The 15,613-nt window shown below is 39.0% G+C and overlaps 1 long non-coding RNA gene across 1 annotated transcript; it reads right to left on the bottom strand.

Annotated features, from left to right (window-relative positions):
- Positions 1-9,434: 9,434 nt before the first annotated feature.
- On the bottom strand, positions 9,435-14,017 carry LOC310898941. Its single transcript, XR_014583867.1, has 2 exons — positions 13,946-14,017; positions 9,435-10,185 (listed from the first exon to the last, which is right to left on the bottom strand). It is a non-coding gene; the product is annotated as an uncharacterized lncRNA (long non-coding RNA).
- Positions 14,018-15,613: the final 1,596 nt, after the last annotated feature.

Here is a 15,613-nt window from a genome sequence, read left to right as displayed (position 1 = left end):
TATTTTTTTCTGTAGGCTGGTTTGAATACATCAGCCTTGTTTGAAGAGAAGGATTATCACAACAGTTTCCCTGAAGCACTCCAGTTCTCCATGTGGTGCCAATAATCCATCCACACCACACAACCTTGTCAAATATTTCAGAAGTACGTATCATTAATGCAGCAGTGTTAGCAAATCTTCAAGGAAAAAACTCTTTTCCTTTCCTCTCCTCCTTTTTTCCAACTCTAGCTTTAAAGACAAGAATTTTGCAGGTGGGGTTACAAACATAATATGAAACTTTAATCTGGAATATAGTATATGAAAATATGTATATGTAGGGTGAGACTGTTTTTTATCAGAGGAAATATCCTTCTACCCTGTTTATTTTTGTTTATTACTACAAACAAAGAAGATGAGGTTGTTAATTTTGAAAGCTGTAAATTGTGGCCTAAACCAAGCCTAACTTGTCAAATAAAAGTTTTGTGCTTCTGCTAACCATTCTCCCATAGAATTTAAAAATGCAAATAATTGCAGGAATAATAAAAACTCAAGCCAAAAAGGAGTATGTCATAGGCAGCTACACTGGGAGATGGTCTTACACCTCTGCTCTGTAATGCAAGGGATTTAAGTCTTGGTCTTCATCATTTCATGCCAGCAGATAGTTTTCAACAGCTGCGTTTGTTAGCATCCAATAGCCAAAAAAGTGCACCAAACTTCAAGCTACTAGGCAAGTCCTGTCCCTCGTAAGGAGTTTTTGGTGCTTTGAAAAGTCTGATTTAGCCATGTCTAATGCTGGTCTGCTTTTATGTTAAACTAAATAAGGATGTTCTGTTTTAACACAATTTCCTCCTGCTTAGTCATTTGTACCCACTATTAAACAATAATGTCAGTTTTGTATGACTGCCTTTCCCTGGGCTCATGGATAATCACATGGCTTTTGCACACTCTGTTTTAGTAACAAGAGATATGGCTGTAGGGAATCTGGACATTTTACTCAGCATATATTAAGTTCAAATCCATTGTTTTTTTCCCTATACTTAGCCAAATTCTTGGCTGTGTCAAACCTTGGCTTGTCAGTTGAGGAGTGTGTGCCTGGCATGCTGGGGAGTGCTGGGGGAAAGGGGGACAGCTGAGAAACATATGGCTTCAAACCACCTTTTTGCTTTCCTTATCCTCAAGAATTGCAGGGGCTGTAAGCTTAGAGCACCCCCCCAGGGCTTCTTTAAATTGCATCCAGCTGCAGTGGCCTCTAATGGGAATAGTCCATCATAGCGGTCAGCAATATCAACACCGCTCCAAGCCGCAGCTCCAAAATGCTTGGGCTGTCGGCTGGATTATGGCCATCCCCAGTGACTCTAGGTATTATTATTTCTCCAAACACATGGCTGAATGTTGTGTTATTAAAATAAAAATGTAAAGAGGGAGTACTACGAGCGCGCCATATTAGTGAACCCTGTGAGATGATGCAGAATGACAAACTAGACCATCACCACAATGTTGTAAAAAGACCGCACTACATAAAGGGATTTTAACAGTGTTTACAGTGCACTTCAGAATTTATTCTTAGTGGGATCAAGATTGCCTGAGTGATATATATATGACAGAAAGCAGCAAGCAAAATCTATTGTCTGTTGTGTCAATAACAATTAATAATACAAGATTATTCAGTTATTTTCAAGAGTAAGTTAACAAACAGGGAGCAGTCACACTTTAAACAATTTACAGGCTTGAAATAACAGCTTCTTAGTCCACTGTAAACGTGGATGGTATTTTTGCTCATCTGTTGTAAAATGTACAGTAACAGACACAGGATAACTCAAGAAAGATAGTAAATGCTAACTTAAACTGAGCTAGAATAAATTGAAAAGGCTTAGGTTGTTGAAGCACCAGCAGCTAAACCTTGCACAGGATCTGAATTAAAGATGTTACAGTGTGAAAGGTCAAACTCATCCAACAACTTCTCATAAGACTTGTTCTTTATGGAATATGAATTCTCACATGGGAGTTTGGAACCCCTTTCCCTCTGCCACCTCCTTCCCCAAATCCTAGGAATATTAAGAAATGCACAAACCAAATGACTTATGTAGAAAGATGAATGAAGCCATTATAAAGAGATGATGGTCTGCAGATGAGGAACAGTCATCCTCACTGCTGCTTCCCCCTCACCATAAAATCTAGGAATGAAATCATGATCCCATTAAGGTCAAAGGCAACGTAGCCAAAGAAATAATGGGTCAGGATTTTCATAACTGCCCTCCTCATGCCAAAACTTGACAACATCTCTTGACAAACCCAGATAGATCTATGGACTTTTATTATTCCCGAGCTTGCAGAGGTTCCCAGAGCTCATGCATTTCTCTTCACTGTCCTCATCTTTGAAGACATCAGTCCTTAACAAGCCCTGGGCCTGCCCCTGTAATCCTGTAATCCTGTTCCCTGATTGTGTTCCCGTGTGGGATGACAGGTCACCCACCTTCCATGTAGTGCTTGTCAAAGGGCAGAGCTAGCATGACCTGAAGTAACAAGGGCTGGCTAAGTCCCAGCCTTTTCCTACCTCACTTTCTTCAAAACCAGTCTAATTTTAAATTATTCTTCCTCCAAATTCATTACTTATCCCACCAGACCTCTTGCTCACAAGATTTCTACCTCCCAAATCTTGGCTGAAGGCTATGTTGGAAGGCATATAGATGAGTACAAGGACAGTTAAGAATTCAGCTCTGTAATGAATTATTTCACAACAGTAGACTTTTTCCAACCACTGCTGAATTGAAATTCATTTGAAAACTACTTTGATCATCAGAATATGTAAACGATTAAAAGAAAACAACCCAATGACACACTGATTTAAATACAGAATTCCCCTTGGGACAACAGAAAGAGAAATACAATACTATAATCAACAGTCCCTGAGGTAACACAAGCTAATCCCAAGTGAGTGTTGGCTATAAATGTTACACGTGGCCCTCACACAGCTTTCAGGATGCAGGGAGGAATACTGTAGACAGACTCCATGAGATTTCTTCTGCAGAAAATAGCTGATTTCCTGTGAAAACCTAAGCAACAGGAACAAGCTTCACCTGGATCTTATGTCTGTCTCAGGAGCTGTAGGGTGGATCTAACAGGCATCAGTCCTTCACTGCATTGTGAGATGCCGCGGAGTTTTCTGCATACCCCGTATGCTTTATGTGGATGATCCCAAGGGCCCTGCTGCAACTGAAGTTTCCAGGATTGTGCAATAATTCACCTCATTAAGCTAGGAGTCTAACCTCATGCCTCACATTTGCCAGAGGGAAAAACCTGCATCAGATATAGGAGGGAGAATGAGCACTGATGTTGCTTGTATGTAAACAGCATTGCTACATCATGTATAAAATAATTATGTTTCTGTCATTAAACACTGCTATTTCTGGGAAAAAAACACCCATCCTCACGAAGAATCAGTCCCTCTTTCCTTAATCTAATAGGTTCCACTGAAATGCTTTACAATATCAAGGAGTTTTGATAGCAGTGGAAAAAGAAGCACAGAAATGATCAGCACAGTGGAAAGAAAAGCTGATAAACAATCTTTTGGAGTTGTGTCTGACCCTCCAGATAGTTTTCCATCCATGCTGTGCCTGGTGTGAAAGGTGAACGTCAAACTGGACATCCTGTGTCTTAGATAAAAGCCTGCCTTAGTCACCAGGGGACTGGCTCACTGGTTTTCCAGCTCTCTTTCTACCTCTCTCATATTTTTTCACAAGATGCTTTTGGAAGACGGAGTAAGAGAATACATGAAATTATGAAAAAAAAAAATCCAGCTGACAGAAAATGTCCCCCACCTAATACTCAGGGCTGAGAAGTATGCATGTAATGTGAAATATCTGAATAAAAAGTGTCTTCTTTGATCCACATACTTCTGTGCCCTTTCTGTGTTTGTGCTTCTTCAGCAAAAGGGGTTGGAAACACTGAATGTTTTATTTTATTTTTTTAAAATATTTACACTGCAAACATAACATAAAAGCATTTCATCTGAGACTACAGTCATTCCAGGAATACCAAATTCATACTGGTTCACCGAAATTGTAGGCTTTAAGACCAATGGGCTGACTCTCCAGTGTATTCTTCAGTCGTGAACTGGAGTGACAGCAGACTTCAACCCTGATTTTGAAATTGCTTGTGATTTCAAAAACTCACCAGGAACTACTGCAAAGTTTTGTTCTTGCTAATGAACCCCATTTTGTGGAGTTTTCCATAAAATGAGAAGAAATTAAATGAAAACAAACAAAAAAACACTTCAATGGTTCAGCTCTGAATTGGTATCGGAAAAGTCAGCCACAGTCTGATTAAATGTTAGTTATCTGGTTTTCTTTTCCTTATCTTGGTTTCTTAACTACCTTGTTTTGCACTTTGTTCTAGACAATGTGCAGGTTTGTGAGACATCATTTCCTGAAACTCCTCTGACTGTGTTTCGGGGCCCAGGGGGCTGACCAGTCTTTCCACTTCTTTGAGTTGCCCTGGCATCACACGCTGTGCCATTGAACCTCAGTTTTTGTCTACACCTTTCAAATCACTCACACTTCTGACTTTTGATATATCACCTCACGAGAAAGCAAGGAACTGCCAAAGTTATTGTTAATATAACTTATTATAGAGACTTTAGCTCAAGTTAAAGACCTGAGGAGCAGTCTCACCAAACTTGAACTGCTGTCAGAGCCCAGGCTGGGACTTGCAGGCATTTGTATATTTTTACCTGGCTAGGTGATTTTGTAATTGAAATATTGAAGAGTAGGAAGTCACAGTGATGCTATGGGTGAAAGAACCAAGACAGGCTGATAAATGAAAGTGGTTACCAAAGTGAGCTGAGGGAGACATATAACGTATCCACATTGACACAATATCCCTGTGTAAAACCCTGAGTAAAGTTACTCTGGAGAATAAAGTGATAAAGAATGAGACCAAGAATGAGACTCTGAGGACCTCTGCAGTGGGTAGGAAGGGCAAAATATGTGGAGGCCACTGCAGAAAGGAAAAATCACAGAAGGAACAGGGTTTGGTTTCAGTCCAGAGAAAAGATACCACTCCCACAAAAGGTGCTCCAAAAAAATGTAAGCTGTTAATAAACGCTCCGAGAGATCAGAGTAGGAGGAAAGGAAAGCTGTGTTTCCTGAAATGCAGTCAGTCACTGGCTGTCTAGAACAGGCTTCATGTGGAGCAGCAGGTGGAGGAAATCAAAGAGGTAATGGTATTTTAATGTCCCCAGTTCATTTTTCACATGCAGTACAAGAATCTGTCACTTGCATTGTTAAATGCACTAAAAGTTAAAGTTTCAGCTTCTTTTCCTTCAAAAAGGTGATTCATGGAGTTCTGTGGTGCCAAGACAAACTCTTTTATTCTCCCCCATCAAGCGTTTCAGTTTTCCTGCCGTGTACCCTGCAGGAAACCAGAGAGTTATTGGGACTGCCACAGTTTCTCTGTTAGGATCAATCCATTTCTATTACTTCTTTCTGTAAACGTTAATTGTTATCCCCTTTTCTGTATTACTCAATCAAAAATAATTTTAAAAGAAGTTACAGAAAAGAGAACACAACACTTTCAGAAAGTGAAAAACAATGCGTTTCCTACATAGCCAGTGGGAAATACCAGCCACTGCAGATCTCAGTTACTGAGAGACATGGTGTACTCCTGACTGCAGCATCTGCTGGTGTTAAAGAGTTCCACATCAAGAAGAAAACACGTCTTCCTGGTCATGGGCAATCAAATGAGAGAAATTCATCCCGAATTATATACTGCCATAGATAAGGAAACGCATATGCAGTGAAACAAGAATAATATGTAGTGCCGAAGAATAGAATGCTGTAAAAGTTTTCAGATCAATAAAATATTTGCACAGGATGTTGAATTTCACTTTAGAAGATCAGTTAAATTTTCTCAATCAACAGATTTTTATTTTTATTTTTTTTAACCAAAAAAAAAAAAGAAAAAAAGAACAAAGAAAGAATGAAGTACTATAAGGTATAATGATAAACAGGCTACTTCACATAGTAATGTGACATGCCAGGATCATCATCCATAAAGGCATAACCAGCTATTTCCTGACGATTATACACCCAGACTACTGTTTAATGAATGTCCTGGTTTCTGTGAAAAAAGCAACAGAAGTAATCAATTATCTCCTGGTTAAGTAAGATAAATGTTCTGTAGAGAAGGACTGAGCTCTCTGAAGACATGCTTGTGAGTGCGTGTCTATGTGTTTACATATAGTGCTATGACTAGCTGCAAGATTACCTCCTACAGAACCAGTTATGCAAGAGGATAAAAAGACTGATATGAAATAGAGCTGAGGTTGTACATTATTTTAATATTAGAAATACGAAAATATTGTTTAATGAGTTATGAATGCTCATGTCCAGATCACCAACCCTTACATTCCAAGCTAGGGCCAATGCTGTGTTGAATAAATGACTAGATATTCCTGGGGAAAGAAAGAGCCAGCTACCTTCTGCCATTTCAGATGAGCCCTCTAATTGCTGGCCCACTCGCTTTTAGTCTTTGCCTCTTGCTGGGGTTCTTACACTTTGTGTGCATGGTTAAATATTTGATAGATGAGAAAGAGAAAGCCCATAACCTAACCAATGGAGTAGTCATTGAAGAGCTGAGGAAGAGATCAGTAGGGTTTTCCACATGCATTTTGAATAAACATGAATTTTGGCAGATGACTGGGTCCAGCCCAAGATGATATTCTTCTCAAAGCAGGTCACCCCAGAAAAGCCCCTTGTTTCACGCACAATCAAGTCGGGGGACACAACCCAGGGCACTTTTCTACCTGATTTAAGATAGTTTGCAGGTCTTAGTAGCTACCTGGGATGTTTTGCTACTTTCTTTGAATAAAAATTTCCTGCTGGACCTGAGAAATGTGGCTGTCATGAAATGTCTGTTTCTGCAAAATTAATTTAAATTGGTACTGGTCGCCTTCTCTGAAGATGTGCAGAACAGCTTCAATTTACTTTTATACATGCTTTACTACTGTTTTGTTATAGTATAAATATATAGGCTGAGGTAGTGACAGTGTATTTCTGTTGTTTCATGAAGAATGCAGTGTTATAATACACCTGTGAATAGGATGATGCATTGAGCTACATTTTTTCCAGCTTATAAATATTTATATACTGGAACACAGATATTTACAGCATTTTTGCATGCCCTTCTCCACATTATGTTTTGTCCCAGATTACAGATCATTATCTAGTGTCTCTAAGAAAATCATTTGTCATAATAAAACTTCTGCCATCAATTCATAATAGATGTTAGGAACAAGCTGGCTTGGTAATCTAGTGCTAAAAGCCTTAGCTATTTTGTTCAGGCTTTTACCCTCAGCAATGGCTCTCACAATTTCTGTTCACATCTCACCTACTGTCAGACTGCTACCTAATGTTTTATTTGCTTTTTGGTTTTATTTATTTGCTATTCAGAATGGCATTTATTTAAACTTTTTCAACAAACTTTTCTGTGCTTAAGTTGTGTACAAATACCATCCTCAGGTTTGTATTACAATGAAAAAGAAACAAAAACAGCCCCGTGTATGTATTTTCAGGACTAGGAGTGTGTTAAAGCAAGATATTTAAAGACAGGTTTGTTCAGCACAGATCTTCTATATATCCATGGCCTTTCTAAACTGTATTGGCTAGTTGTCAGTTCTGGAAGCCTAAAACCTTTTTGATGCCCAGATTCTGGAGAGATTAAACCACAGACCAGCGCTCACAGGGAAGCTGCAGTGTCTTAAGCCAGGTCCCACATCTGCCCAGCTGAGGGACCTGACTCCAGGGTGTCACTAGCTCATGGCAGAAGCAGCTAGATCAGTCACACATTTCTCATGATTCACCTTTATAACTAATTTTAACTCCCTTTCCTTGTTTCTGGAAGTAGGCTGGCGGGGGAAGTCATTTGTTTTATTGGGCTCAACTTGTACTATCTCTCCCAAGCAACTTATTTCTGTCTGTATCAGTTTAGTAAGAATAAACTCTATTTTAACTCTGTGCAAAATTTCTCTAAGTTTGTTTGTGGTGATTTTTTTTTCCTCACAAACCAAATAATCACTTATAGCAGCTGTAATTGCACAAGAAAAAAACTTGTCTATTTCTGAGAGGTATTTCAGGTAGCAAACTCAACCCACTCAGTGGCCTCCCTCGTGGGGGATGCTGGCTGTGCAAAAATGACTGCTCTCTTTCTGAGGGCTTCAGGCAGAATTTTATAGGTGTATTGAAAGAGGAAAAATATTTGACAAAAAAAATCTACATGTAGTTAAGTACAAAATCATAGGAAAAAAATAGGTTGGCAGGGAACTCTGGAGGTCATCTAGTCCAACCACAAATTCAAAGCAGGACCAACTTCAAAGTTAGATCATATAGAAAAGTTTCCCTTTCTAAATGTTCATTGAATTAGACATAAATTAAAGGGTGCAGCCTTTGAGTGGATATGCTCCGTTTCATCTTCCAGCAAAAGTTGATCCACATCCTCTCCTCATCTCCTGCTGGAGAGCAGGCAGAGATTTCCTCCCAGTATGAATCAGCTGCATTCTGTGCAACCCCTTTCTCTCGGGGTTGTTATCACTTTCTGTGGCACCACGCTGGCATCTTTGCACCTGTGTTCAATTTAAAAATAATAAATGTTCCCTTTGCTTTCAGGATGACAGTCAATTCATCTTCTGTGGCAAAGCTGTTCTGTGCACCTATAAGAAATTCTCAGGATGGTGCTGTTATATCCTTCTTGCCCAGAGTGCCTTTGCTGGTGGTTGCCCTCAGTTGAAAAGTGTTAGTCTCAGTGCCTACATCTTAGCTTCAATTAGTTTTCACAGTAGATGAGGATCATTGTCCTGTTTTTGGGAGGCTCCAGAATGAGTTCCATGTGACCTAGATCTCTTAATCTGAGAAAGACTGCTGGATTTTGCTTGTATCCTGTAATTTGTAACGGTAATAAGATTATTATTATTATTTTTTATTTTTTTTTCAAAATACCTACTCAAAAATGCCATTTTTTCACCCATAGCAAACTGCTGGAGATGCTGGCTTACAGATTTGTTTTGTACAACACTGTTGGTAGACCAAAAATCTGCAGCCTCTATCCTCGCTGTAAAAGGAAGACTGCTGCTGCCATTAATGTCTAGGAGATTTTACTTCTGGCAACAGTCTTGAGAGCTGTCTGCAGCAGCAATAATGAAAAAAAAAAAAAAAAGATATTGTCATTCCTGAATTTAGGTTTGGGTTTTCTGATTAACAAGGATTCAAACTAGCAGTGTTCCACAGATAATGAGGAATAACACCTACAGTTAGCATTTCACTCCACAAGAAATGATGAGCTACACACCCAATATTCCTGGAGCTCAGATGAACTCTGTTTCAGTTTAGCAATTTGATATTTCCAGTGGATTAAGAAAAGCATGCCAGCTGGCAATTAGAGCTTTGAGCACTGGTCACAGCAACATCTGCTCTCCTTATCATGTTCTTCACTTCTCGTGTAATCACGTTTGGATTTCTCTAGGTTCAGAAATCATTCAAGCATTTACTAAATAGAAATAAGTGTATTGGAGCATTCTGCATAGGCTGATATCTTCTCAAGAAGCTGTTGATTCACTTCAAGTCACTGAAGATTTCTTTAATAGTCCTGACAATGACTAAAACACTCTTTGCATCTTTACAGTTGTGTATCCTTACTAGCAATGCACAGAAGAATAGGAAATGTTCCACACTGAGGAAAGCATGTGCTTAGTTTGTTGTTCCCTATTTTATACATTCTGGTGTTATTATTATTATTATTATTGTTACTACGGGTGAACTGTTGTGTTGCAGGACATTTGTTCTCTCTCTCTTTTTTTTTTTAAATCTGTTCAGTCAGCATTGCAACTTGTTCTTCTTGTAACAGGTATAAGATTTAGGAGAGAACAATACTTTAGGTGCTGTAGGTGAAGATCACATTAAAGCTGGTCATAATACTCTTTTTCATTTTCACACTAATACTCTTTTTCATTTAAAATATTATTACCCAAAGAAGTAAAGCTGATAACCCTAAGATTTTTTTTTTTCAGTGAAAAACAGAAAATCAAAAATTGTTGCCAAGTTCTGAAGTAAAACTTCCATGTGAAACTTCTGACTCCATCCAGGCTCTTAGAACAGCTCTGTCTTCCTCCTGTTCAGGACATTCGGTTTCTGTGGCAGAGACCCTCAGAAATACAAGCTGTGAAGGAAACAAGGGCACTTACAAGTTTCTTGATCAGGATGTTTATGAATTCAGACCCTGGAAGTACCTGATGTAACTTTTGACTGTCTTATCCTGCTTAGCCTACATATATGTGTATTATATTATATTGAGACATTTGTTTCCCACAAATGTCTCAATACACACCCTTACAAGAACTGCCTGAAGAACTTGCTCTTCTACAGACAAAATGAAAAACCTTTTTCTTAAAGTTTTTCAGAGAGATTCAAAAATATTTTTCCAGTTTCCTTTTGACCTGAACAAAAATAGTAATTTATTTTACTCTACTTCTTAAAAATAAATTATGGCATTAAATTGTGATCTTAACTTTCTAATAATATGCTAGGAAGAAGTGTCTCAATACCAAAAGTGATGGATAACAACATTTTACTTCAAGTATGTCCAATGTAAATTCTTAACCTCGCTGCTTAAATAATGTCACCTGACTTATCAACAAAGTGAAGGATCTTAATTTCTAGTTGTCGCTGAAAGAAATTCAAGACTTCGTAGGCATGGATAATAGCACCACAGAAAACAGCACCATTTTTGTAAAAACTTTCTAGGCAAGACTTGAGGAACGGGTTCAACCTTATTTTTGGCCATAACCTCACACTGGTTGCCCCATCTCTTCCACCACAAATATTCCGGAAAAATCTTGCTTCTTTCAGATTTTTTTTTCATCAAGTTAGCTATAAATATGGCAATCATCTAAAATGAGTAAATCCTGCAGACTGTGGAAACAAGCTTCTTTTATCATTTTGCTATGTCACATAGCCTTCCCTCTTCTAAAAATGAATGACTCATTGTGAGAAACTTGTTAAGCAGAGAGTTAGCAAGTCTGACCTGAAGCATTTAAAGTATATTTCTGATTTGTTGTTATCATTCATACAGACAGGAATTACAGTTGTTTTTCATTTACACAGCACTTGTGAAATGACTCCTAATGGTTTTAGGGTAGCACTTAGACCATGCATAAGCCATGGGATAAGACCACGGATAACAATGGAATTTCAGGGAAGATTTAAACAAATCCTCAAAGCAGACTTATAGTTGTATGACCTTCAAGGACTTTACCTTCAGCTGACCTTAAACTCATCAGCCCTAGAGGGATAACTGCAGAGATACCAGGGCACAAGCAAATGCAGTAGTAGCAGACTTTCATAGGTAGAGTCACTTTCATAGGTAGACGGGGCTTTATGGTAATAAATCTCTGACAAAATCAACAAGTTTAAATTTGTATTAAGGTCTTAGGGCAATGCAGAGAAAACAGGAAGAAAGAAATCTTAATATGTTAAATATGCTTTTAATATATTAAACCTGAAATATTTTGATATATCTCCTAAGTCAAAACACTTTGAAACAGATATTAACAAATTCTGGATGGAGGGTACATCTGGAGAAGCAAGCATGACTGAAAAATGTACAATTTTCACTTTACTTTTTAAATTAAAGACATAGACAAATGGTGATACAACTATTTGACATGGAATCCGTCTCCTAGAAAAGAGCCAGAAGCACAAAACTTTATCACTGGAAGAATGAGAAAGTGATTTATGTGTTTGTGGTCCATGTATGTCCTATGATGAAGTTAATGAATTAAATAGAAATAACATCGAACAAAAAAAGGATGAGAAATGCTAAGAATGTCTTTAGTGCTTTGCTGTACTATTGACCTGTCTTCAGTATGGCAGAATTCTCATTAATTCTCATTATATGAGGTGAGTTAATATAATTAGCAGTAATGTTGTGTCGTGATACCCTAAGGGCATATTAAAGCAAGGTTTGAAAGGAGAGGTGAGAACATGAGTAAAGTGATGCAGTTGGAGAAATCATACAAGCTTTTTGGCACACAAAGACTTCTGCAGGCCTAAAGACAAGTATCAGTGAAATTGGGTCTCGTCTTCTAACCTCCAGAAAGACTCCTGTGCCCAGACCTTCACCTATGTTTTCAACTGTTTTAGGTGGCCTAACGAAAGCTATTACTTCTCCATACACGCTTCCCCAGGCTCAACAAACGTAGACATTGAATGCAGATATTTCTGATACCAGCCACCAGACACAAGAAATATTTCCTGCTACAAAATCCCTGTTCTTCAATCTTCAGTGTCAGGGATATCCTGCATCATAACTCCCACTCTGTTAAAGAGAAGGAACTGAAGTAAAGAGATAATAGAGTTAGGTTTCTATCTGCAAAGGCCCACTCATTCAGATGATACTGCAGCAGAGGTAGCAAATACATCACAGTAAAAATATTTCTAAGTAGTAGATTATCTTTTCTGGCCGGCCATCTTTGTGGATATGCATTTCTTATCACCTTCTCAGCTGACAAAGCCTGCTGTGAAAAACAGTTCATACATTATTCAGGTTTAGTCAACTGATAGAGTAGATTGACCTTGTCTCCTATGAAAAGAAGCAACTTTTTCTTTCTGGTGGCTTGCAGGAGAATAATGGCTATGATGATAATGAACAGCTTATCCATATTTCAGCTGTGAAATACCAACAGCATGCCAATTAGGGAAGGTCAAAGCACATGGGAGTAAAATGTGAACCTCTTAACCCTGAAGAATGATTAAGGAACTTTTATCTTTTGCTAAGAAATTCTAATCAGGTTTGGAACAAGCCACTAGATGTTCTCCTTCACATCCTATCCCCCAAATCCTCTTCTGGGTCATAGCTATTTCCTCACCTTGATGGAATGCAGCTGAACCGAAAGGCCATATGTGCTCTCAGGTGGCCTTAGCACCTCTTGGACAGCTCACATGTTTGTGAAAATGGACAAGATGAAAGGAGAAATACCTGAGTGCCCCTGAGAAGGGGGAAGAATAAGAAGACCAAAGAAAGGATTTACAGTCCTGGTACACTGGGCAGCTGCTCTGCCCTGCCCATCACCTCTTTTGCCCCATATGGGGCAGAGCCATTTGCCTGGGGAAGCTCAGCCTGGAGCTGGAGCCCCTTCCAAGCCTGGGGAGAAGATACCATGTTATTTCTGGAGACAAGCTCTGTCCTCTTTGAGGGTGATGGAGCAGGGATGGACTGGCCCTCTTCAGGATATAAGTCTGGTTTGTGTCCACTGGGGCAGAAATTTTGTGATCCATTCAGAGGGAGGCCTAAAAGTCATCCAGCTCACAGCAGTTAACAGCAATGATCATTTTTAATTAGCAATGTCATATACTTGAATTCATTATTAGCTATGCCAAAAAAAGTTATTTTCCCTGAAACACTCTAGTAAATACTGCACTTAGTGGCTTATTTAGTTATTTTGCTTGAAATGCATGAAAAAGTCTGAAGAGATCTTTTGTTCAAGTTTCAGAGTCTCTTATCTGACTATCTACATAATAATTTCATATTTGCAGTCCAGGACTGTATCATTTTCAAAAGCTGAATCAAATCTGCTATGTTGGAATCATCCAACCATGAAAATTGTAATTTTTACACTCTGGGAGGTCTGATCCAACCCCCTTCAAAATTGACTGGAAAATTCCCCTTGATTTTAATGAGAGCTGGACTGGGTCCCCCCAAAAGTCACTGATATCTTTTTGTGTTTTGATGGCTCAAAAGTGGCATGTATTTTAGTTTCAGGGTTGGTGAATGGTATATAGCACTCAGTCTTCACACAGTAATGTAAATCGACTAGACTGGAAGTGATTTAAATGTAAAATCAGGACCTACAAACATGTGAGAAAGGAGAGAGGTTTTCTTTTGCTTTTTCCTAGGCTAATAAAGAGGCTGAAATAGGTACCTGATGTGTCTCATTAAACAGTACTGGACCTGGGAGACAGCAGAAGGCAGCGGCATCTGATCCCTGAAGGAATGAGTAGAAGGAAAGAAGCAAACACTTTCTACCCTTTTTATGTCTCCTGCCTCTGAATCAGGTGAATTTTATTAGAGCTGAGGAGTTTTTCATCCAGGTGGCTTACAATTTCAGAGCTGAATCTGAAAAGATGTAGATAAGAAATTGAACATTGCCCTTATGTCAAACTGTGACTCGTATACCTAGACCGCAGTCATTTTAGCAGTCCAGGTCTGACTGGCCCCTCGTGCCACCTCCTGATAAAACTAAGCCGTTTTCATAGGTGTGTGGGTTGAGGGTGGACAGGTTATGATGGGAATGAGACCTGTTTAATTCTGTCCATAGATAAAATAGGTGACCTGTTGGTTGCAGAAAGTGCAGAGGTTAATTAAAATTGTAGTTGCAGTAGTCTTTGTAAACAGGTCATAGCTTTCAATTAAATGCGTGACTGAGGGCAGGCTTTTTATGACCTTGCTGTTGGCTTGCAAGAAAGAGTGCACCAAAATAGCTGGTCAGTGGATCCCATTAGGCAATTTCTGTACAGAGAGAAGCTGAATGCTTAAAGCAAGAATTGAAGAAAAATTGGTTTCTGACCCACAGCACAAGGATCATCATAAAGGGAATAGAGGGGAGCCAGGTCAGCTGGCAGGCTTGGGCTTTGTTGGAGACTGTTCATTCTAACCTGGACAAAATCGTTTCTCATTTGCCTGAAGTTTGGCCCTGGCCCTGGCCAGAAGGAAGAGGAGTAGCAAGGGAGAAGCAGTGTGCTCTGTTTTTTTCTCCCTCAACTGGGAAATCCTCACTACCTACAGCAAAGAATCAGTTAATGTTGCCTTAAACAGATTAAGTTTTCACAGGACCACAGCTCCTTTTTGGCATTCCAGCAGTAGGTACAAAATAGAAAATGTTTTCAGCTCCCTTTTCCCTACTTGTCCCAAGGGTGCAGCCCTGGTTCTGCTCACCTTCTCGTGCTGCAAAAGCTGAATATGTCATGAGGAGTTTATATAAGAAGATATGTGGGGAAGAGAAGCCCATGGGAGTGGTGGGCCTGTCACTACTTCTCCACACATTTACTACACTGCAACCCAAAATCTTGGCTTGTGGGTGCACAATGATGTGAGCCCAGTTACTGTCTCAGCTCTGAGCTTGCTTTTCATGGCTGTGAAAGCCATCAGAACGATACTGTCACTAGAGAGGTGGTAATGGGAAAGATGTTGAGAAATCTTAGGTGGCTTCTGGGTAATAAGTGAGGAATATTTTGCTACAGTAAAAATGTGAGCTTGTCTTTCCTCTTGCCTACTGATCCTGACTAGGTTAACCTGGTCTTAGGCCTGACCTTCTCCAAAATGAGAATGATTATCAGTAGTAAACTAACTTCACCAACCCAGAGGATATTTATCCATATCAGAATAGAAGTATTTTTGGCAGAGATAAGTGAGGAAGTTATTTTTTTTTTCCTTTCAGTGATATAACTTGAAAACAAACAAACAAAAAAGCATTAAAATGTTGAGATCCATTCAGAAAACCAAAACAAAAGGGCATTTAAGAAAAACAGGAAGATTTGAGCTATACTTTCAAAGTGGTCTAAGGCAAGCATGGAGGCTATTCATTTTTTTT

The sequence above is a fragment of the Anser anser genome (assembly GCF_964211835.1).
Source record: "Anser anser genome assembly, chromosome: 4".
Classification (NCBI taxonomy): domain Eukaryota; kingdom Metazoa; phylum Chordata; class Aves; order Anseriformes; family Anatidae; genus Anser; species Anser anser.
The sequence above is the reverse complement of the archived record's forward strand: the minus strand, read 5'-3'. Positions and strand labels throughout refer to the sequence as shown.